Genomic DNA, 21,409 nt, shown 5'->3' with positions numbered 1-21,409 from the left:
TGTGGGAAGGTTAAGGGAAGGAAAAAGGTTAAGTTTCTCAGAGCATGTGAGCACTTTTAAATCTTCCAATGTGTTAGGCAAGATAGTATGTGGTACCCTTTGGGTGCACTACAACAACCCTGACCTGGCAATATGAACCCAACCTTTGGTATACGTCTGTACTACACAGGTTGGTAGCGTGTTGAGCAGCCAGGCTTATCTCGTGAGGGGTCAGTGTGAGCTGTAGGGGAGATAAAGAATCACAGTGACTATTCAAAGAAACTTACACACAAGGTTTCTTGATTAAACCGTTATTAATTTGTCAGTCTGAGTAGGCCTTCTTCAGAAGGGGCAATATCATAGTTACACACTCTAAGATTCTCTAAATCAGCAAATACCCATTTGGGTTGGCACGAACACACTTCCTACACACTCAGGTGACTTAAATAGCTAGGACACTGTGGACATTAATATATCACTGTTGCATTTAGAGAAATACTGAGGAGTATATCAAATAAAAGGATTATTAGAATAAATCAAGAGATCACACAAATATTCTGAAGCAGGGAAGTACTTTTTATACCCCCCAGCTCCCCAATGCAAAGTTAGTTAACCCCTTCCTGGAAGGAAGACCAAACACAATATCAGAGGGAAGAAGAGTCATTCAGGGAGCCAGGCTAGGCCAAAGGCAATTGGGCAAAAGTCTAGGTGGGCTGAAGCACTTCTTGCAGGTAGGTAAAAGTCTTGCACAATGTTTTAGAAGTCTTTGTAGCAAAGAAGAAATGGAAGCAGGGCCACAAGCTGATTAGGCTTGTGAGGTAAAGAAGCGGATAGCATTTCTACAAAAGCAACCAAGACCAGTCTCAACCGAGAACAGGTGTGATTGCACAACAATGCACAACAAGAGGTAAGTTCTCTTAGACTGTACAGTACCTTTTGGTTAGAAGAAAAGGGCTTTGGCTGGCTTCCATTCCTGAGCAGCTCTGCAGATCCCGTGTTCCTGCATCTCAGTCGTGGGGACAAGAGGGGGGACGTCTGGAGGACTTCTGCACTGCAACAGGGTGGTCGGCGACAGAAAAGGACCAACTTCTATTCAGTGGCCCTTCGCGGTTTCAGCTCCTCACGTTAAAGCAAATAGCAGCAATGCAGACTCTTGGCTGTAGAGATGGGCTTTCCTTGCATCTGGGGTCCAGCACTCTGAGGTGGCTCGGGTTCGGTCAGTCCTGCTTCCTGGGAGTCCAGAGGATCTTCCTGGAGTTCTTGGCTAGCTTAAAAGCAACACACACAATCTGGTGTTCCTCTCCCTAGCTCTTCGTTTCCAGCTGCAACTGCAGTGGAAATACATCCAGCTTCGAGACAATGTCCAGGTGGCTTACTTTGGAGTTGATTGGTCCCACCAACTCAAGGGGAGAAGTCGTCCTTGCAGGGCTTTTCTAGTCGAAACGAATTCGGAGCTTCAGCAGAGCAGCAGAGCTTCACCGGGCAAACCAACTGTCCAGGAGTTGTAGCAGGCGTCTATTCCAAGTTCTTCTTCGGGTGCAGTGGTCGACTCTGCCTTCCAAGCCAAAAGGCCTCGCCTTTATGCAGGTGTCTCCCATTAATTCCAGCCTAGCCGTCAGTCATCCAGCAGGGTGGCTGTCTGCCGGACAGCCAGCCGGCCAATCACCTAGGAGTGCATTCCTGTCTCCTAGGAGACTAAGCACATGGAGTTTCGGGCACCTCTCTCGCTTCCTGTCCCCGCCAGACACTCTGGAGCCAGAGGCGGGCTTCACTCGTGAATCCCGCCAAAAACATGAACAAAGGGACCAAACCTGGTTTGGCGCGCAGTGTAAATCTCAAGAAGGACCTTTCCTCAAAGAAACGGCGATAAAAGAAGACTGGGCCATTTTTACAAAAATGGCACCCTTAGGTGCTTTACTGCAGCTGCAAACTCAGCCCGCTTTAAAAGCACACCGCGGTAGTTACAAATAAACCACTGCCACCAGCCATTCATCGAGGAAAGGGTAACATAAAATTGTTACACGAGAAACTAGACAAAGGGGATACTAAGTAACCCCTCCAGCGCCCTATTGTAAGATAGTATGTGCTGGGTCTAGAAAAGATACAAATGTAAGTAAAGTCAGTCACTTCACTGCTCTTGGAAACATTAGTTTATCCAAGACAAGGTATTTAAACCTTTGGGAAATCTGAAAGACTTCCCTGTGCCACTGCACTGAATGTGCTGTGTGACACAATGTAAAGATGATGCCTATGGAGTTTGTCAGACTCCATACTTAACAAAGAAACATAGTTCAAATCACATTCAAAATACATGAGTGGGAAAAGGAACTCGGTCTCTCCAGGTAAAAAATTCAAGTCCTCAAAATCCAGCAACGTTGCTGGGGGGGTCTCTAAGGTAGAGAGGAATTGGCACATTTCTGAGAATTCTTCCTAACAGAGGCCTGGAACTTGGAGGGGGGGGGGGGGAGGTCGGGGTTCGCCAGCTTGTGCTAAGTCTTGCCTCAGCCAAATTATAAATTATGTGGTTCCAGCATCAAGGGGACAAGAAATGAGGCGAAGTCTGACCGCAGCAAGTGAGTCCTCATGGATTGCCATGCATCCGTCGCCGCAACAGCTTTCCTGCGTCCAGTCCTGTGCTCATGGACCATGCATAGAGTTCTGTTGCATTCTCCAACCTGAAGACCTTTCACCAGCATTTGTCGCCGACCGGAGAAGTACTCAAACCTGCAGTACCTGGACATCAAGGGGTGAAGCTGACGGTGGGAAAAGCGACCTTGGACCCTTTTCAGAAGGCCTGCTAAGTCCTAAGAAGAATCAGAGTACAGAGGTGTTAGGTAAGAATTGGTGTACTCATACTGGGTGAGGCTACACAAAACTGATCTGCTTGGGATTAGTAACCCACCTTTTGGTATAGGTCTGTACTACACAAGTTGGTATTGTGACTGAGCAGCCAGGCCTATCTCAAGAGGGGTAAATGTCAGCTATAGAGCTGTACAAATGAAATCCGTAAATGCAAGTATCCAAGTAACACTTACACCCAAGGTTTCAGTTATAAATAGTTATTTATTTAACATCAGTTTTAAATAAGCATTCTTTAAAAAGGCAAAGGATTGTAACAATACGGATAAACTTTGAAATTACTTTTCAGAATCAATAAATCCAGTAAATAATCTTTGGATCTGCTCAATCCATTTCTCCTAAACCCGGAGGAGACGTCAATCAAATGGATAGTATTTGCATTTATATATCACACCAATATACTTTGCAGATTCTGAGTTGCAGAAAGGAAGGGTTATGGGAAGTAAAAAGGTTAGAACAGTTTCTCAGGAAATGTGAAGACAACTGAATCCTCCATGAAGTCTAGATAAGTGTTGGGGAGAATGCTCTTATGTCCCGCCCCTTTCCGCCACGCTGTATGGGCTTCCCTTGCGAGGGACGGGAGACTGAACCTTTTTCACCAGAAAAATGTTCTTTCCCTTTAAATTTAGAGGCACACGGCCCTGGGAGCATGTGCTTGCCTGTTTCTGCCCACTGGTGCCACTCCCCAGTCCCCTTTTCTGTGTCGAGAGGAACGGGCCGAATTCACCAGCGCACCTGGGTTTGTCTCTGGCCATGTAATACCACAAGCTCTTCCACCGGATATTATTCTATCTTTGTCTTTTTCTTTTCAATAGGTACTTGGTCCTCTGACGCCACGCTCCTCCCCGGCCCATGTCGACTTCAGCAGGCTTCAGCAGGTGTCCAGCCTGCGAGGGTCTCTTACCCACGTCCGACCCCCATGTCCTTTGCCTCCACTGCCTAGGCCCCGACCACGGATGGGAAGGTGGTTCCGCGTGCGACGCGCTGACTCCACATGTACTGAAGAACAGGCTAGCTAGGTGTAGGGAGCTCTTCCAGAACTCACCTCCGGAGGACATGACAGACTTTGTCAAACACTGCTCGAGGCCAAAGGCAAGGCCTCTACCATTGCACTCCGTAAGGGTGACTCCTTTCCAAGGAAGCGCCTGGCTCTGAGGAACCTCTCGGGTTCTCATTCCAGCACACGTATCGAGGCTAGTCCAGCTACCGGCCTTACGGCCAAAGGGTCTCCGGATCCTTCCGGTAACAGTGCTGAGGGACTGTTGAGGAGAATTCTCAGAAATGTGCTAATTCCCTCCACCTTTGAGTCCCCCAGCAACTTTACTGGATTTTGAGGACTTGATTTTTATTAACCTGGAGAGAGTGAGACCCTTTTTTTCCACTCTTGTGTATTTTAATGTGATTTTGAACACTGTTTCTTTTGGTTGTGGAGTCTGACAAACTCCATAGGCATCATCTTTTACATTGTGTCACCCAGCACCTTCAGTGCAGTGACACAGCAAAGTCTTTCAGATTTCCCAAAGGTTTAAATACCTTCTCTGGGTTAAACTGTTTCCCAGAGCAGTAAGGTGAAATTGACTTTACTTACATTTGTAACTTTCTAAACCCAGCACACACCATTTTACAATAGGGTGCTGGAGGGGTTACTTGGTATCCCCTTTGTCTAGCTTCTCATGTAACAATTTTATGTTACCCTTTCCTCGATGAATGACTGGTGGCAGTGGTTTACTTTTAACTACCGTGCTGTGCATTTACCGCGGGATGTGTTCACGGTCTTCTTTTTTCGCCATCTCTTCTTGGAAAGGTCCTTCTTGAGAATTAGTCTGGGCGCCAAACCAGGTTTGGTCCCTTTGTTTGCTTTGCCTTTGGCGGGATTCATGAGTGAAGCCCGCCTCTGGCTCCAGGGTGTCTAGTGGGGGCAGGAAGTGAGGGAGGTGCCCCAAACTCCCTGTGCTTAGTCTCCTAGGAGACCCAAATGCACTCTGTAGTGATTGCCTGGCTGACAGTCCGGCAAGGACAGCCACCCTGCTGGATGACTGACAGCTAGGCTGGAATGAATCGGAGAAACCGGACTAAAAGGCGAGGCTTTTGGCTTGGAAGGCAGAGTCGACCACTGGACGCAGGAACCGAAGAAGGGGACACCTGCTGCAACTCCTCGACCGTTGGTTTGCCCGGTGAAGCTCTTCTGCTGTGCTGAAACTCCAAATTCGTATTGACAGAGACGCCCCTGCAAGGACGACTTCTCCCTTTGAGTTGGTGGGACCAATCAAGTAAGCCACCTGGACGACATCTTGCAGCTGGTTACATTTCCACAGAATTGCTGCTGGAAACCGAATAGCCAGGGAGAGGGACACCAGATTGTGTGCGTTGCTTTTAAGTTGGCCAAGAGCTCCAGGAAGATCCTCCGGACTCCCAGGAAGTAGGACTGACCGAGCCTTGGCCCCCTCAGAGTCAGAGACCCCAGAAGCAAGGAAAGTCCATCTCGACAGCCAGAAACCGCAGTGTTGCTATTTGTGGTAGTCGCACGGAGCTGAAACACTGAAATGCCACTTGTTTGAAGATTGCCGGTTGCGAGCGGTGACCATCCCATTGCAGTGCAGGAGTCTCCAGAAGTCCTCCCTCTTGTCCCCACGACTGAGGCCCAGGAGCAGTGAGATCTGCAGAGCGGCACAGGAGCAGGAGTCATCTGCTGCACCTTTTCTTCAATCCAAAGGTACTGTAAAGTCTGAGAGAACTTACCTCTTATGGTAGAGTTGCTTGCATTTTTTACTACTCACAAGCCTAAACAGCTTGTGGCCCTACATTGATTCTTCTATTCTTCAAAGACTTCTAAAACATTGTGCAGACAGTTTCTACTTACCTAGCAGATGTGCTTCAGTTTATATAGACTTTTGCCCGTTGACTTTGGCTTAACCTGTAATATTGAATGACTTTGCTTAGGGGATCCAAAAGTATTTGCCTGCTTGAGAATATTTGTGGTCTCTTATTTGTTCTAATAACACTTTTCCTTTGCTCAAGTTCTAAGAGTATTCTAAATGCAACAGTAAAATATTAATGCCCCCAGCATCCTAATTATTGAAGTCACCTGAGGGTGTAGGTTGTGGCTGTGGGCCATCCCAAAGGGGTCTGTACTGATTTATAGTGTGTAGTTGTGAAGCGCATTTATATTGCTCCCTTCTGAAGAGGGCTTATTCTAACTGACTGATAAATTGTTTATTCAAGAAACCTTGTGTGTACATGTTGATTTGAATAATTGTCACTGTGAATCTCTGTGGAACTCCCCTACAGCTCACATTGACCCCTCTTGAGATAAGCCTGGCTGCTCAACACGCTACCAACCTATGTAGTACCGACTTCTACCAAAGGTTTGGTTCCTATTGCCAAGAGGTCAGCGTTGTTGTAGTGCACCCAAAGGGTACGGCATACAATCTTGCCTAATGGGGACCGCAAGGTTCTTTTACTGGGGTTACTCCCGAGGGGTAACACCCTATTACCTGCATGTCCAAGGGGGCGTCTTCATGCAGCACTATGGGCGTTTCAGTCAATGGCAACACGCCTTCCAGGTCTAGGCCTGAGGTGCGGGATAGGCCTTATGTTACAACACCAAGCGTCTTGGACGGGGCTGGGTCCGATGAGCCAGGTACCACGATTTTGGCACGTGGCACGCAGGTCAACAAAATGGCCGCTCGTCCGATAGCCCCTCTAGCGGAGTGGGTGGAAGAACGAGTCACAAGGCGGGACTGGTGTCAACCAGGTACGGGACTGGTGTCAACCAGGTACGTGGCCTACAGTTTATCCATCTGCAGCACAGGGCAGGTTTCCGCTGCACCCCAGACAGAGCGTGCCCCGGCTCCAGCAGCCCGCAGCCACTCCGTCAATATCACCTGCCACCTCTTCAGCCCCCGAAGACAGGTTCTTTGTAAGGTTCCTAGCGCTGATGCGAACCACCCAGATGGGGGCCATCCTTCGAGATACTATCAGGGACATGCTCCCTCCGGCCCTCATAGTCATTCCTACATTGGCCCCAGTGCCTCAGGCCCCAGCGCAGCCCGCGCTGCCCTTGCCTGCTCCTCTGATTCCGGCACCTCCACAGGCAGTTTCACAACAGCCCCCGCAGCAGCCACCGGCTCCGGTCACCACACCGCAGCCCACAGCGCCCAGTACCACTCCGCCTGATGCGGATCTTCCGAGCACTTGGGTGGACACAGACTGGGAGGAGGACCCCCGACGCGCCATCTTCAGCCAAGGCCTTCCATGAACAACTGGCAGAGTATTTGGGCCTTCCTCAGCCCGAGGTCGAACAGCCCGTGGAGGGGGTCTTGGCAAAAGTCCTCACCCTAAGACCCCCTACCAAGACAGGGATCCCGATGCAGAAGGACGTCGTTGCCCTGGCCAAAAAGGGGTGGCTCAAGCTGCACTCTGCCCAGTCTGTCAATCGACGCCTCAACGCCAAGTACTCTTGCTTTCGGTGCACCCTCAACCGCACTCTTCAGTGATTGATGCGTCACTCTACTCTAAGCCTCAGTCGTTCTCTGCTTCCTCGTCCTCGACACTGCTAGGCAAGGAGGAGATGATCTTTGAGGCGTATGGAAAAAGCTGTACTCCAATGCCTCCTTGCACCTGCGTCAAGCCAATGCTAATGCCATGCTGGTGGCCGTTACCCAAAGGCTCTGGCGGAAAATTGCAGACTTCCTCCTGGAACTTCCGGCACACAACCAAGCTCGCTTCAAAGCGGGATTAGGGAAGCCAGGCTGGTAGCGCAGGACATTATGCAGTCCATGGTGTCCCATATCGATGCCTCTGGCCGGGCCATCTGCATCGCCACGGACATGAGAAGGACGGCCTGGCTCCGGGCTACTAGGTTTAACCCCGATGTCCAGGAACACATATTGGACCTTCCATTCGAGGGTAGTGACATCTTCCACTCCACCACGGATGAAGAATTAGATAAAGAACAGCTCGCAAACCGCGAAGTCTTTATCCATTCTTGTGAAGGCTACGCCCAAGGCGTACACCTAGTTACATCAACGCTCCGTCAAGGGGTGGATGTCTGGAGGGTCCCAGGGCTTCCAAGAACGAAGGTCCAGACAACCTGACCGTTCCCCGAGTCAGCACCGAGGGAAATAACAAAAGGGGGGTGGACAAGGTCTTTTTACGATTTCCCTCCTCGCAACAACCTTGGACTGAAAGAAGGCATGACACGCCCCTTCATGTCCACGTGTCTCCCCCTGGGGGGGGCAGGCTTGCCTTCCGTGTGCAATTTTGACACCAAAGGTTTTCGGGCCCCTGGATCCTCTCGTTAGTATCCACTGGGTACCGTCTGCCAGGCCCTTCCTCTCCTCCCCCACAGATTGGGACTGCAACTCTGTTGGCGGAGATCCACTCACTAGTCGAGAGCCGGGCAGTGGAGGAAGTCCCAGTTTCCCAGCAAGGTTTGGGCTTCTATTCCAGGATTTTCGCCATACAGAAGAACCGGGCTGGCCTGAGAGTTGTTGAACCTTTCCACCCACAACCTCTCCCTTCCTTTATAGAAATTCAAGATGGTTACGCCAGCACTCATTGCGGAGACACTGAACAGGAGACTGGATGTGCTCCCTGGATCTGAAGGACGCCTATAATACACGTCCCGATTTGGCAGCCACATCGGTCCTGCCTACAGTTCAGGGTCATGGGCTGCCATTTCCAAGACAAGGTGCTACCCTTCAGCCTCAACTCTGCCCCCAGGGTATTTACCAGGTTAATGCAGTGGCAGCCTGGCAGCCCTCAGGGCCCAGGACCACCACGTGTACCCATACCTGGACGACTGGCTCGGTCGGGCTTCAACTCAGGAGGGCGTTCTCCACACCTCTTCCACACTTATGAGCACACTCCACGACCTGGGTTTTACGATCAATCTCAAGTCTCTGCTGCAACTAATGCAGAGCCTGACCTTCCTGGGCCTCATTTGGGACACCCGCTCCGAGAGTCTTTCCCTCAGAGGACAAAATCACTGCTATCAAGAGAGCCACTACTCACTTCCTCTCCAGGACAGTGACCATGGCCTGGTGGCTCCAACACCTGCTGGGTATTATGGCGGCGGTCCTGTTGGCCATACCCCACACAAGACTCAAGATGAGATTACGCAAATTGACCAGGGGGGTCCTGGGTCCTCTAAGAATAGTGAGCAAGGGGTCCACGTGTGGATTCCCCTAGTAATTTAGGGTGAGACTAATGTCTGGCAGAGGGACTCCAAGGACCCCCTTTGTTAATTTGCATATTTAAGTAACTTTGGGTCTCACCCTAAGTTACTAGGGGAATCCAGACGTGGACCCCTTGCTCACTATTCTTAGAGAGGCACAGATCCACCCTACTGATGAAGTCCAACCAGACCGAAACAAGTGTCTGGGGTTTCTGTTGGTACTCTTGTTCAGAGGAGAATTGCCTAGCATGTTGGTGCTGGACTGCCCCAGGGCAGGACAAAGACTGATATGTTTGGGATATTTCTTCTCTGTGGAAAGATAGTGAGCTAAAGACTCTGGGTAAATCTCTCGTAACCAGGACTAATGTCTTGCAGAGGGATTCACAGGACCCCCCCCTTGTTAATTTTCAAGATGAGATTACAGCTGCACTTCGCAGCCTCATGGAATCAGGAGAGGGGCACCCAAGTGGAGCCTGTCGACATTCCTACATCTCTCCACCCGGACCTCACGTGGTGGTCTGCGGATTGCTACCTGCGGCAGGGCAAGCCCTTCCAGCTGCCTCTCCCGCAGATCACCGTCACCACGGACTCCTCCCTAGAAGACTGGGAACTCACGCTGGGCAGTCACAGCGTCCAGGCAGACTAGGCTCGGCAGGAACAGGAGTCCCACATCAACTGGCTAGAATTGAAGGCCATATGGCTGGCCCTCAAGGCCTTCCTCCCTCTGATAGAGGGCTAGAAAGTACTTATCGAGACTGACAACTCCACCAGCATGTATTATATCTACAAACAGGGGGTACCAGATCCCCTCCGCTGTGCAACCTAGCTGTCAGCATGTGGGAATGGGCTCTGGAGAACATCTAACTCACCGCTGGCCACCTCCCTGGGGAGTCCAACCTGGAGGCGGACAGGCTCAGCAGACTGGGGCGGACAATTACGAGTGGCAATTGAACAACCTGGTCCTGAAGGAGATCTTCCTCAGGTGGGGGCAACCCCAAGTGGATCTGTTTGCCTGCTGGGACAACAGGAAATGCCAGCAGTTCGCCTCTTGGCAGGGACAGGGCTCGGTCTCCCTGGGCGATGCATTCCGGATACAATGGAACTACATGACTGCACACGCCTTCCATCCCATACCCCTGATACAGGGTGATCTGCAGAATAAAGGAATCTTGTCCCCTCAGCATCATTAAAACCATCCAGATGTAAAGGTGATACATGTCCAGCCACGAATGCATACAGGAACTAGCGCCATTCATCACGGCAGTAATCAATAGCTCCTTTGCCTCCAGTTCCATACCCGACGAGCTAAAGGAAGCCTGGGTATTACCCCTACTGAAAAACCTACTCTCGACCCTAACATTCCCACTCATTTTTGACCCATCACTACAGTACCGTTCTTACTAAAAATCCTCGACCGTGCAGCCTACCTAGAATCTAACAAATTATTAGGACTAAGACAATCAGGATTCAGATCCGGTCACGGTACTGAGACAGCACTGCTCGATGTCAAAATAGAGATGGACCAATTCAAAGACAGAGGAGACCTTTGCATTTTCCTCCTACTAGAGCTCTTTTCAGCCTTCAATGTGGTCAACCTTAACCTATTATGCCACCATCTTGAAACTGCAGTACACTTTTCACCAGAAGCCATCAAATGGATTGAATCATTTCTCTCCAACCGTACAATGAGTGTTCTGAACCACAGCAGCTGCCAAAACTACACCAGTGACATGTGGTGTTCCACAAGGCTCATGCGTATCACCAACACTATACAATGCCTTCACAAAGACAAACTTAACATGGGCATTACATACACTAATTACGCGGATGATACGCAAATACTCATCCCAATAACAGGATGTCATGATACTGACACCCTCAACATCAAAAAAAATGTACCTTGGCATCCAGGCCTGGATGGCACAACATGAATTGTGCCTTTAACAATGACAAAACAGAGCTCATCCTAATAGGAAACAAAACTAAACTGGACAATTTGCCCAAAAAATACCAATCTTTCAACATCAACGGTAAAACATCCAAGTCGCCAAAGAAATTAAAACTCTGGGAGTTTACATAGACTCTCCTCTCTCCCTTACCAGACAAGTCAATTTGATTGTCTCGTCTGCAGCCTATACGTCTAAACTCATCAGATCCAGTAGACCATTCCTCTCAACAGACAATAGCATCACCTTAGCAAGAGCACTGATCTTATCCAGGATAGATTACTGCAACTCACTCTTCGCAGGTACTAGCACAAGGAACATAAACTCCAAGTAGTTCAAAACAATGCAATTAGAGCAGCTTTAAATATACCCAAGAAAGATCACATCTCTTCCATTAGGCAAAGTCTACATTGGCTCCCGGTCCATGACAGAATTAAATTCAAAATACTTGCACTGACCCACAAATGCCTAGCCAACAAGGCACCAGCCTATCTCAACAGCCTGATCAATAGAACACAATCCAACTGACCTACCCGATCCTCCTATACCAATTCTGTCTCTGTCCCAAGATTCGAGAGAGTAAGAGCAGGTGGGTCCAGATCGCAGCTAACCTCTGGAATGCTCTACCACCTAACATAAGAGATGACACTTCTCTCTGGTCCTTCCGAAAGTCTCAAAACCAGATTATTCCGTTCAGGGTCACAGTAAACAATAACCTGTACCTATTAAATTGTGTACATTTGTAATATTGTGTAAGCATGCAACAGCACCCTGGTAAGTAATCTAACTGTGTAACATTGTGTAAATGTGGCTGGTAAGGGCCCTCCTGAGGGTTTGCGGGCTCATTCCACCAGGGGCATTGTCACTTCGACAGCACTCCAGAGGGGTGTGCCAGTAAAAAATATCTGTGATGCTGCAACGTGGTCTTTTATTCACAAGTTTAAGCATTACTCCCTGGATACTTTCCATGCTCAGGATGTTGCCTTTGGTAAGGCAGTGCTGTACTCTGCCATTAGAATTGGGTATGTCTAAATTCTTTTCCCTCCTCCACTCATGTTTACTGCTTTGTAAGCAGTAACCATGTCTGTCATATATGAGGAATACGTTGGAGAACGCAATCCATTCGAAGAACAAGTTACTTACCAAACTGGTAACGTTCTTTTGACTGGATGTTCCTCCAACATATTCCTCATCGCCCTCCCGGCCAACCCCTCTCGAATTTCCCATGCCATACAACTTGCATCCCGCAAGTCTAAGTGCAGTCGATGTTCTGGACATGTGTACCACATGTGAGGGGGGGGGAATTAACTGAGGCTATGGGCGCAGTTCGTACTATTTATAACATCCGATGATGTCACCCTCAACGGAGGCCTTCGAGGGACATCGAGTAACGCCATTCACGCAAGGGCGCCCTCTGCCGAAAAAATATCTGAAGCAGCACAGCTGTGGACATTACATGTCATAGATGAGGAATACTTTGGAGGAACATCCGGTTGAAAGAGTGTTAACAGTTTGGTAAATAACTTGTTCATTTCTTAGAAATGTGTTAATTCCCTTCTAACTTAGAGACGCCCAGCTCTTTTTGCTGGACTTTAGGACTTTTTATCTCTCATGTCATTTTATTTATTCTGTGTTTCTTTTGACTTTGGAGTCTGACAAACTTCATAGGCATCATCTTTACATTGTGACACACCGCACCTTCATTGCATGGGCACAGGGAAGTCTCTTAGATTTTCCAAAGGTTTAAATCCTGTTGGGGAGAATTCTCAGAAATGCGCTAATTCCCTCCACCTTAGAGACCCCCAGGAACTTTGCTGGATTTTGAGAACTTGATTTTTTTAACCTACAGAGAGTGAGACTTTTTCCCACTCTCTTGTATTTTACTGTGATTTTTCTGAACGGTTTCTTTTGGTTATGGAGTCTGACAAACTCCATAGGCATACTCTTTTACATCTGCAGTGGCACAGGGAAGTCTTTCAGATTTCCCAAAGGTTTAAATACCTTCTCTGGGATAAACTACGTTTCCCAGAGCAGTAAAGTGAAATTGACTTTACTTACATTTGTAACTTTCTAGACCCAGTGTTAAGATGGATTTCTGAACTCTGACCTGGAGGGGCAGAGGTTCAGAAGGCCAGCCTAGTTTCTTGGAACAGGGTAACCTCTGGACAAGCCAGACCAATCAGAGTAGCGATGGCGGCGCTCAAGACTAAGTCTCAGGAGGGGTGAGGATGACAGAAAGACCTCAATGAGCACACAAAGCAAGGACACTTACAAATTACTCTAGACAGGTGTTATATTAAAGAATATAGACACATTTATTACAAGGCCTTTGTAAAATCGACCATAGCAAAGAATCACAATAATACCCAAGTAAACCAACACATCACAATCAATACAATATATATACAAGACCGAGGGGTCTAAGGAGTTAGGAGCACGTAATATGTAGACCACCTAGATGGGGAGAAAAACAGGAGTGCAAGTAATCATTAGACCCAGTTCGACATCTGAAAAACACCTAACTAGGAGGAAGTCCGAGCCCTACGAAGAGAGGAGCCTTATGCTCAAAAGTACCTGCATGCGCTGGTGCCAATGGACAAAAGAGGCCTCTTTGAGGATATCGGGCAGTTCAGGAAGGTGAATGAAGCGATGCAGAACAAGACCCCACTACTCAAGCAAGGCCTCCACTTGTGGACAGAGGCAGGGTGAGAGTGCGGGATAGAGTCGCTATTTCGCAACAGCGGTAGAAAAGAAACGGTGAGGGGCCACCGGTGGGGGTATGGACTATTCACCGGTCCCCGACGCAGGCAGACCCAGACTTCTCCAGTTCAGTTCACGTTGCGGGCAGGTTCAGCTGCAATGATCAGGACGTCTCAACACCGTGTAGATTCTGTGTAGCAGGATGCAGGGTAGAGGGTGTTCCAAATGCAGCGGACGTGCGCAGGTGGTTACCACAGCAGGGCAACACGGCAATCGCGTTTACTCTGGTCCGGGCGCACTCGTCTCACTTCAGACTTGGGAATGCCAAGTGTACGAATTCGGTGTGATGGTGCCGTGGACGCAGAGCAAGCAGTAGACCAAGTTTCGAGGGCTTCCCCGAAACGGCAGCGGTGACAGAGCAAAGCGTCCTGCGTAAGCTGGTCAGCCCACTGGTTGGCCCAAGGACACTTCCGAAGAGGCTTACTTGCAGGATTTGATGAAGGTGCATGGAATAGTTGATCCCACTATTCCAATGGGTCGAAGCGCCTTTGAAGACCTTCTAGGACGATCAGATGCAGAGGGGTCTCGCAGGACGACAGCGGCTCAGGGTGCCAAACATTCAGCGGGTCACCTGCGGTTCCTCGACTCGGCTTCTTGTTGCAGGATACTTGGCTACGTATCCCTTGTTCGGTGTGAACTCAGGAGATCGACATGGTAGTGGTGTTTTCAGCCTCCGCTTATCCAAAGTTCCCTTCGCGCCAAAGCGGAGAGGGCCCAATGGGAGATCTGCTCACAAACACTCATACCATACGTGGACCTATCACGGACCACGGTGGTCCCAGGCATTCAGGACACTCCAGACTCTCTGGCACCAAGGATGTGTATTGGGAACAGACATCCCAGCCCACATCCTGGAGGCACACACAAGGCATGCAGAAGCCCGCGAAAGTGTTGTTTCGCGGGAAAGTGCATGACCAAATAAGGACTGCCCCGGGTCGGCTCGACCTGAGGGAAGGTGAAGGGGCAAGACGGTCAGCGGACAGGACAAAGAACTTCGTGGCATGGCCATTTTGGGAGCCAGGCCACCTATTCGTGCCAAACGCGGTAAGCGCGGATACATGGTAAAAGGTTCAAAACACAAGAGAAAAGATAGCTGCCACCAGTCCTGTCCATGGCACACTTGCACATTTCATAATAAGTGCAGCACGAGTTTCTAGGGCCTTTGGAGTTACTAGAGACCCAAGAGCACAGTAATGTAAGTTACGGTGCACTCTTGTTTCATGTTGCACAAATGCTGCAACATGAGGAAAGGACTAAGGGAAACAAGGTCTCCCAGTACTGACTGTCTTAAGGGCATGTCAGTTTCCCCATAAGAATTGAGCGAAAGCCCAGAGGAGGGTGGCGGAAGGCTGCGCTTCTCTGGCAAAGTCTAGATCAGTGTGTAAAACAGCAAAAAGTTTGGGGGTTGCCACATGGAGGGAAAATTGCATACAATTATGAAATATTTCCTAACACCCAGCACACACTATCTTACAATAGGGTGCTGGAGGTGTTACCTAGTATCCCCTTTGTCTAGCTTCTCATGTAACATGTTACCCTTTTCTCACTGAATGGCTGGTAGCAGTGGTTTCGTTTTAACTACCCTGGTGTGCATTTACCGCAGGCTGTGTTCGCGGCTGTACTAAAGCACACAAGGGTGCCATTTTTGTCAAAATGCCTCGGTCTTCTTTTTTTCGCCATTTATTTGTGGAAAGGTCCTTGAGATTTACTCTGCGCGCCAGGGTTGGTCCAATTGTTCGCTTTACCTTTGGCGGGATTCACAAGTGAAGCCCGCCTCTGGCTCCAGGGTGTCTGGCGTAGGCAGGAAATTAGGGAGGTGCCCAAAACTGTGTTTAGTCTCCTAGGAGACAGGAATGCACTCTTAGGTGATTGGCCGGCTGGCTGTCCGGCAAGGACAGCCACCCTGCTGGGTGACTGACAGCTGGGCTGGAATGAATGATGAATGGGAGAAACCTGCCTAAAAGGTTAGGCTTTTTGGCTTGGAAGGCAGAGTTGACCACTGGACGAAGGAATCCAAAGAAGAACTTGAAGAAGACTCCTTTTGCAACTCCTGGACCGTTGGTTTGCCCGGTGAAGCCCTGCTGCTGTGCTGAAACTCCAAATTCGTATCGACAGAGAAGCCCCTGCAAGGATGACTGCTCCCTTTTGAGTTGGTGGGACCAATCAACTCCAAAGTAAGCCACCTGGACATCCTCTCGGAGCTGGTTGAAATTCCACTGCAGTTGCTGCTGGAAACCGAATAGCCAGGGAGAGGAACACCAGATCGTGTGCGTTGCTTTTAAGCTGGCCAGGAGCTCCAGGAAGATCCTCCGGACTCCCAGGAAGCAGGACTGACCGAGCCTGAGCCACCTCAACAGAGTGCTGGACCCCAGATGCAAGGAAAGCCCATGTCGACAGCCAGGAACCACAGTGTTGCTATTTGTGGTAGACGCGAGGATCTGAAACACCGAAGTGCCACTTGTTTGAAGATTGCTAGTTGCGGTCGGTGACGTCCCATTGCAGTGCAGGATTCTCCAGACGTCCTCCCTCTTGTCCCCACACCCGAGGCCCAGGAACACCAGGATCTGCAGAGCTGCACAGGAACTGAAGTCATATGCTGCCCTTTTTCTCCAACCTAAAGGTACTGTACAGTCTAAGAACTTACCTCTTGTTGTGTAACTGCACTTGCTCTCTGTTGGTGAGACCTGTTGTGGTTACTCTGTAGAGTTGCTGATAGCTTCTTTACTTCACAAGTCTAAACAGCTTGTGGCCCTGCTTTGAACTCTTTTCTACAAAGACTTCTAAAACATTGGGCAAGACTTTTACTTACCTGCAAGAAGTGCTTCAGCTCACCTAGACTTTTGCCCAGTTGACTTTGGCCTAGCCTGGCTCCCTGAAGGACTCTTCTTCCCTCTGACATTGGGTTTTATCCTCCTTCCAGGAAGGGGTTAAGGAACTTTGCATTGAGGGTTACCAAAAGTACTTACCTGCTTCAGAATATTTGTATGATCTCCTGTTCTGTTCTAATAACCTTTTTTTCTTTTTTTTTAAAACTCTTTTTATTAGTGGTCAGAGAGATATACAACACAATCACATCGTTACCACATTACAGGAGCATCGCACATTATACATATCATCGAGGTATCAGGGTTATACAGTGTCGTCATCATCCGGAATCATATCACACAAGTACATTCTAAAGTGTCCCCATATATCTTTAGGTCTACTTGCCGATGGGCGTATAGGACAAACTGCTCCTCAACCATTAACATATGTTAGTTCCATAAGGTAATGTTTCATGCTGGGCGGTCCAGTGCTCTTCCACTGTTGTAAAATGTATTTTTTGGCTACTGCACACGAAACGTTGAACAGTCTTCTGACCCTTTCAGTGCACTTGCCTATATCCCCAAACAAATATTTTTGTGGGGTCAGTGCAGGGGGGGGACCTGTGAGATTTCTTCCAGCATCTCTGCCACCTCCTTCCAGAAACCCGCCACTATCAGACACCCCCAGTACATGTGGAACGCCCCAGCCCCCCCGCCTTGCATTTGGGACATTCTCCAGACCCATCTGGCGTAAACTTTGCTATTTTGGCTGGAGTATAGTGTAGTGTAGTTACAATTTTAAACCGAATCAGGCGCAGGCCAGCGTTCAGGGAGACTTGTTTGGTGAGCGAACAGTATCTTTCCCAGGTTTGGTCATCTATGGGGGTCTGTAGATCTCTCTCCCATTTAACTTTAACCAGGTTAGTCGAGGGGGAGTGTGTTTGGACTGCAGCATATAGTCTTGAGATCCCCAGACCGTCCCTGGACGTTACCAGCTGTACGCAAGGATGAGTAGGGGGCTCCTCAGGGAAGGAAGGCCAGTGCCTCTGAAAGGCTGATCTCACACAATAATATTGAAGCACCCTAAGTGGACCCCTGCCAAACGCCCCAGTTATTTCCTGCAGGGTCGCAAACCTCCCGTCAATGAACAGGTCACCCAGTTTCATCTCCTCATTGGGGTCCCAGGCTTCGCGCAAGCCGCCGTCATGGGTTGGCGGTATACCAGGGTATGCCGTCATGGGTTGGCGGTATACCAGGGTAGTTCCACAGGGGGATCGCAGGGTTATAGGGGGACTGAACTCCCAATTTTTTCAATATGGCTTTCCACGCATCCACTGTGCAGCTCACCGGGTTGAATTCACATGTGTCTCTGTAGCGTGTCAAATATCACAGACTGTATGTTTGTGGGGTGTGTGGTGAGTTGTTCTATCTCTACATGTGGGGGTCCGTTGGATTCATCATACCAGTACCTCGAAAATTGGGCTTGGACAGTATAATAGTACAATTCAAAATAGGGTGCAGCTATGCCTCCGGAGGAATATGGTTCAATCAGTTTTTCCCATCCTATTCTAGGGGTTTTACCATTCCAAAGAAAAGTTGTGGCTATTGATCTAAGCTTATTGAAGAAGGGCCGACCAGGCCATATGGGGATATTAATAAAGAGACATAGCAGCTTGGGCAAGACTATCATTTTGAGGATCGCAACTCTCCTAGTGTAGTGCTCGGGGCTTGTAGCGCGTTTTCATGGTTGTCCGAGTATAGAGTGCGTTTATTCCTGGAAACCACCATTACCAGGTATCTAATGGATTGTGCAGACCACTTGAGTCCGCATGTAGAGTCGGGGCATGTGGTTGCCAGTGTGAGTGGGAATATTTCAGACTTTGCCTTATTTATGGAGTATCCTGAGTGGGCCGTAAATTCCTGAATCTCTGCCATAATGGGAGCGATACTGTTTTCTGGCTCGCAAACATATAGAAGGGTATCGTCCGCATACAGAGATATCAGCTGAGTGGCCTCTTTCAAATTTATACCCCTGTCTGAGTGTCTAAGCCTGACCGCAATCGCCATCGGCTCTATCGTTAATGCAAACAGTATGGGTGAGAATGGGCAACTTTGCCTGGTGCCCTTTCCCAGTAGGAATAGGTCAGAGATAGTTCGATTGGTGAGCACTCGGGCCCCGGGATCCGTGTATAATAGTTTCACATATGTAATGAAATTAGGGACGATACCAAATGCCTCCAGTACCGCTAGCAGATAAGCCCATGAAACCGAAACGAAGGCCTTTTCGGCATCTAGGGATATGGCCTGGTTGATTTGGGCCACGATACCAAAAAGTCTGCGAAGATTGAGGGCCGTGGACCTAGTGGGGATAAAGCCGTTTTGGTCGGGGTGTACAAGCTTCGGGACCTCTGGCAAAAGCCGATTGCCCAACACTTTTGCAAATATCTTGGCATCAGTGTTTATCAAGGAGAGCGGCCTATAGGAGTTTAGGGAGTACAGTTATTATGGCTTCCCTCATCGTGGGGGGCAGTGTTTTGCTCTGAAGTGATTCCTCCCATATCTGTAACAGTACTGGGACTAGCTCTTCGTGGAATTCTTTGTAAAATTCCGCCCCTATTCCGTCGGACCCTGGAGCCATCAGGGAGTGTAGGCAACCGTAGGGTTTCTAGGTATGTTTTCATTTCGGTAGTTGTTTTGGTATCCTTGTTACTATATAATTGCTGAAGGAATTTAGTAAACTCATTATTGGTCTCCTTTTCCCCCAGAAGGACCTCCCACTGTGGTGTCTGTATGCTCGTGATCCGGTTGGGGTGTCTATCCTGCTTCAATAAATTAGACAGTCCTGCCAGCCTTGTTTCCCTCTCCGTACCTACGGGCACGGATCGGGGCAGCCATATATTGCACCTCCCTAGCGGCCAGTTTACCAATCTCTTGTAGGTGTGACTGTATTTCAGCTAGCGTTGCCTTGTTTTGAGTATGAGTATAGACCTCCTCCAGTTTCCCAAGTCCGAGTTCAGTTTGGGTTAGTTCAGCATGGACCCCTTTGAGGAGTCCCACTGATTTTGATAACAGGATACCCCTGATCCACACCTTAAGGGATTCCCATACCGTGGAGTATCTGTCAACAGAGCCTATGTTCCTGTCCAGGAACTCTGCAATTTCAATGTGTAGTCCCTCCACCACCCCAGCATCACATAGCAGCCCCCCAGGCATTCTCCATCTTTAAGCAGGTCTGGGACAGCCATGAAAATCAACCTCAACCACTACTGGGGAATGGTCAGACAGTGTGTGGGGCAGTATCTCACATGTCTGCGCCGCAGTGATTACCCCGGGGGAGACAAACCAGTAATCAATTCTGGACTGCGAATCATGCACCGAAGAGTAGTATGTGTATCCCCCACCGTCTGGGTGGAGCACCCGCCAGGCGTCTCCTAGGGAGAGTTGAAGTAGGATATGTTGCAGAGTAAGGGCAGTTTTACTAGGCTGTCTTATGATCATACTGAACCTGTCCAATCCGGGATCGAGAGCAATCCCCCCCCCACCACAGTATGGTGGACACATCAATGGAAGCGATTAGCTGGTATATACCGGTATAAAAGGCTGGGTCATCAATATTAGGACCATACCTATTAACCAGTAGCATTTGTTGACCTGTGACCTCGCCCCAAACAAGGACATACCTACCAAGGGGATCAATTTTCTGACCTTCCAGCTTGAATCCCAAACCTGGGTGTATCAAGGTGATGACCCCTCTGGACTGGGACGAATAACTCTTATAGAACCTCAGCTTGCACCAGCCAGGAATTATGTATTCATTATTGGCATCCATAGCATGCGTTTCCTGTAGCATGACAATCTGAGCACCATGTCTGGCAATGTAATTCCCCACCTTTCTAGTTTTAGACCGATTGTTTAGACCCCTGACATTCCATGACAATAGCTTCACCCTCAGATCGCAACCCATGTTTACAGAGTATTGTACGGATAGTAACACACATCTCAATAATGTACCTCTCGTGGCACACGTATCGCGTCATAACCTCAGAGACCACTTGTTTAACCATTAACCAACAACCTGCCTCTCTCCTTCCCTTGCCAGGCCTGGGATCCACAACATTAGACCCGCTGCCCGTTACAGACTGCAAGGCTATGCAACAACAACAACTTGTCCAATTCCCTTCAACCCACCCGCCTCTCTCATCGTCACCCCCAACTTGACGATGTTCCCTCTGTAACTTGTGGAGCATTCCAGGGGTGGACATGTTGCCTCACATGACCGACAATTCCGGTTCCCCAACGCCCCACCTATTCATAAATTGTGAGGCCATCTGTAGCAATGGACACCAACGGGCCAGAAGCCAAAGGTCTTGAGACAGCCCAGACAAATCTGTGCAAAAACACTTCTCAGTCAGTTGGACGGGGTCTGTTGTTCTGAGCAGGTCTGTCTCCTCTGGGAGGAAGGGGTATAGAGGATTCTATGTATGCCAAGGCCTCAGCAGGGTTCTCAAAAAAATGCACTCTACCAGCGTGTTCAATCCTCATCTTCCCTGGGAATATCAGGGCGTACGTGATCTGGCGTGCCTTCAGGAGTTTCTTTACCGGTTCGTATGAGCGCTTGCTCGCCTGAACCGCAGAGGAGAAGTCTGGGTAGATGTGTATTCTACTCTCCTCAAATTGTAGCGTGCCAGCCTCCCTAGCCAGTCGAAGGATCGTGTCCCCATCTCTGTAATTCAAGAGGTGAGCAATTATCGTACGTGGAGGTGCACCAGGCCTAGGGACAGGTGCCAGCGTGCAATGCGCCCTTTCAACCAGGAAATGTTCTGAAAATGCATTCGGACCAAACAGGGATCTGAACAGCTCTTCCAATTTCTTCTCCATTTGAT

The 21,409-nt window shown here is 49.1% G+C and overlaps 1 protein-coding gene across 1 annotated transcript in view; it reads left to right on the top strand.

The window, feature by feature from the left end:
- The window catches only part of CSTF3 (cleavage stimulation factor subunit 3), a 731,385-nt gene that overhangs the window by 594,613 nt on the left and 115,363 nt on the right, over nucleotides 1–21,409 (top strand). The gene's annotated exons all lie outside the window — the stretch shown is intronic.

This window comes from Ambystoma mexicanum, chromosome 11 (genome assembly GCF_040938575.1).
Source record: "Ambystoma mexicanum isolate Mex_15411 chromosome 11, UKY_AmexF1_1, whole genome shotgun sequence".
NCBI classification, from domain to species: Eukaryota; Metazoa; Chordata; class Amphibia; order Caudata; family Ambystomatidae; genus Ambystoma; species Ambystoma mexicanum.
The sequence above is the reverse complement of the archived record's forward strand: the minus strand, read 5'-3'. Positions and strand labels throughout refer to the sequence as shown.